This window comes from Schistocerca cancellata, chromosome 7, assembly GCF_023864275.1.
Source record: "Schistocerca cancellata isolate TAMUIC-IGC-003103 chromosome 7, iqSchCanc2.1, whole genome shotgun sequence".
Classification (NCBI taxonomy): Eukaryota; Metazoa; Arthropoda; class Insecta; order Orthoptera; family Acrididae; genus Schistocerca; species Schistocerca cancellata.
Genome location: NC_064632.1, coordinates 459156283 through 459160028, shown reverse-complemented (window position 1 = coordinate 459160028; position 3746 = coordinate 459156283). Strand labels below are relative to the sequence as shown.

General features: G+C 46.6%; 1 non-coding gene across 1 annotated transcript; it reads right to left on the bottom strand.

Moving 5' to 3' along the window:
* Window positions 1-670: 670 nt before the first annotated feature.
* Window positions 671-777, bottom strand: LOC126093525 (U6 spliceosomal RNA). Its single transcript, XR_007521669.1, has one exon. It is a non-coding gene; the product is annotated as a U6 spliceosomal RNA (small nuclear RNA).
* Between the last annotated feature and the right edge of the window lie 2969 nt (window positions 778-3746).

The following is a 3746-nucleotide window of genomic DNA, read 5'->3' as shown; positions in this document are numbered from 1 at the left end:
GAAAGACCCCCTAAATTGTGCTCCTTCTCCGCGACTGGCTACTGCGTTCGGAAGTTGCGCGCCAAAATAATAAACTTTGTGTTATGCCTTACGGCAGGTCTTCTCATGGGGGAAGCCTCGTTAGGGAGGTCCACCACATAAGCGCCTAGGGAAGTGATTCCAGTTGTGGTTCCCCGTTGCCTTCCACTGATGATGAAATGATGATGAGGACAACACAACACCCAGTTCCTGAGCGGAGAAAATCTCCGACTGAGCGGGGAATCGAACCCCCCCCCCCCCCTTTATTTTAAATCTGATTTTGTTCGTTTTCGTTCGTTGTATCTGCTCGGGGCGGACGTCGCAAGAAACCCGCTTCAGTTCGTCGTTGACTCATTAACTCAGTTATTTTATTACAAAGGGCAGCTAACCCTCTGACCGAACACGCTGAGTTACCACGCAGGCCTAAATGATGATGATTAGGGCAACACAACACCCAGTCCCTGAGCGGAGAAAACTTGGCGTGACAGACCGCCGCGCTGACCACTTTTTTTTTCTTGCATTTTGTTCGTTGTTGATTTTGTGTTTGGTCGTTGCGGACGTCACATGACATCCGTTCAAGTTCGTTGTTGATCATTCACTCAGTTTTTTATTACAGAGGCCAACCAGCTCCCTGACCGAACACGCTGAGCTACCGTTCCGGCGACGCTTCACGATTTTGGGTGTCATCCTTGCGCAGGGGCAACTCTAATCTTCTCTGTATCGTTCCAATTTTAGTATATGTACTGCCGAAGCAAGTACAACCACTGAGCTATCGGGGCGGACACCAAAATAATAATCTTCTGTTATTAATACTCGAGAAAATAAACAGCATATTTACTTCCATTTCATATTAAAGCATCTCTCAACTGAGTGCTATCATTTCATTAGTTTACAAGTATTAATAATAATAAACAGCTGCTACATGAAAAGGTAGACGAAGCTCTTCCGTAATCTTCGGATTGCGCCTAACTTGGATGGTGGGTGAAGTGGTTCGGCTGCAAGATCAGAGTTGATTCGGCAATGTCTTAGCAGTGTCATGTTGTCTGCAGCCGTATCAGTTAATACAAGGTGCATTCAAGTTCTAAGGCCTCCGATATTTTTTCTCCGGACTGGAAAGAGATAGAAACATGCGCATTGTTTTAAAATGAGGCCGCGTTCATTGTCAATACGTCCCAGAGATGGCAGCACCGTACGGCAGATGGAATTTTACCGCCAGCGGCGAGAATGAGAACTGTTTTAAATACTTAAAATGGCGACGTTTTCCTTACTTGAATAGCGTGCAATCATTCGTTTTCTGAATTTGCGTGGTGTGAAACCAATTGAAATTCATTGACAGTTGAAGGAGACATGTGGTGATGGAGTTATGGATGTGTCGAAAGTGTGTTCGTGGGTGCGACAGTTTAATAAAGGCAGAACATCGTGTGACAACAAACCGAAACAACCTCGGGCTTGCACAAGCCGGTCTGACGACATGGTCGAGAAAGTGGAGAGAATTGTTTTGGGGGATCGCCGAATGACTGTTGAACAGATCGCCTCCAGAGTTGGCATTTCTGTGGGTTCTGTGCACACAATCCTGCATGACGACCTGAAAATGCGAAAAGTGTCATCCAGGTGGGTGCCACGAATGCTGACGGACGACCACATGGCTACCCGTGTGGCATGTTACCAAGCAATAATGACACGCAATGACAGCATGAATGGGACTTTCTTTTCGTCGGTTGTGACAATGGATGAGACGTGGATACCATTTTTCAATCCAGAAACAAAGCGCCAGTCAGCTCAATGGAAGAACACAGATTCACCGCCACCAAAAAAATTTCGGGTAACCGCCAGTGGAGAAAAAATGATGGTGTCTATGTTCTGGGACAGCGAGGGCGTAATCCTTACCCATTGCGTTCCAAAGGGCACTACGGTAACAGGTGCATCCTACGAAAATGTTTTGAAGAACAAATTCCTTCCTGCACTGCAACAAAAACGTCCGGGAAGGGCTGCACGTGTGCTGTTTCACCGAGACAACGCACCCGCACATCGAGCTAACGTTACGCAACAGTTTCTTCGTGATAACAACTTTGAAGTGATTCCTCATGCTCCCTACTCACCTGACCTGGCTCCTAGTGACTTTTGGCTTTTTCCAACAATGAAAGACACTCTCCGTGGCCGCACGTTCACCAGCAGTGCTGCTATTGCCGCAGCGATTTTCCAGTGGTCAAAACAGACTCCTAAAGAAGCCTTCGCCGCTGCCATGGAATCATGGCGTCAGCGTTGTGAAAAATGTGTACGTCTGCAGGGCGATTACGTCGAGAAGTAACGCCAGTTTCATCTATTTCGGGTGAGTAGTTAATTAGGAAAAAATCGGAGGCCTTAGAACTTGAATGCACCTCGAACTTAATTTGCAATGATTAGTTTGTAAAAGATCAAAGCTAGTGGCGTCCCATTTAAACAAACTAGTTGTACATTCAATCATTCGCATACTACCAATTCCTCGCTAAGAGTTTATTTCAGCCTCAACATAACAGATTCACCACCTACGTGCTATTTCCTGCGGAGAGGACAACAACTGGGAAAGGCTGCAGGTTGGTGAACATTTTTTTGAACTTATGGAATCCACTCAGGGCGGTGGAAGCAAATAGGCACCTCGCATGTACTGCTGTCTTAGTGCAAACGAGATCAGCGACTTGTCATTTGTGGTGACACAGAAGAGATATGCAGGAGAGAAATTTTCGAAAGAAGCTATCACTCTATCTCTCCCGGCATCTCTTCTTCAACTTGCTGTACTTATCGTCACTGGTGGGAATAATCTTTGAAGTGGAAGTTCTTTGGAACTATGAGACTAGATTTTATTAGCGAGAACTGTGAACTGTAACCGACCAGCGAACTGTGATAGGTGTGAACTGTGAATTACCAGGAACTGCACGAGAGCTGTAATATGTATGGTTTGACCGCCCGCGGCTCGTGGTATTGCGGTAGCGTTCTCGTTTTCCGTGCACAGAGTCCCGGGCTCGATTCCCGGCGCGGTCGGGGATTTTCTCTGCCTCAAGATGACTGGATGTTGTGTGTCTTTCATCATCATTTCATCCTCATTCACTCGCAAGTCGCCGTAGTTGCGTTAAAGAACTTGTGGAGCGACGGCCGAACCGCCCCGCGAGGGGTCTCCCGGCCACCAATGCCATACGCTCATTATCATTATGCTTTGAACTGTGTTTGAAGTATTTTTTAACTTTAGTTGATATATAGTATCTGATTCCGCAAGATCAAGTTCTTTGTTACCTTGAGAATAGTATCGATATGAAGTAGGGCAGTGAAGTGCGGAAGTTCAACGAGAACAGAAAATGATCTTGTATGCGCCGTCCACGGAATTACGTTATTAATGATAACTTGGTGCTACGAGACGGCGTAGTATGCATATCAGCGAGAGGCAGCCACAGACAATAGGTGCGGCGGCAGCAAGCAGCGGCCGATGCAGTTAACACTACACGGCGCGGTGGAAGTGCCAGCTTCAGCAAACCACAACAGCGGAGTCGAAGCCAGCGGTGCAGCCCACAGCTACAAAAATCAGCGGCGATACGCAGAGAAAGAAAAGTAGTGTTAAGTGTTGCGCTTGCGTATAGCAGTCTAAGATTTTTAACTGGAACATACGTATTAGTAAAATGTCTGGGGAAAAGGAAGTAAGATACCCTCTCAGAAGTAGAGGAGTTCAGTGTCACAGTATCAGTGACGATCCCGTGGGT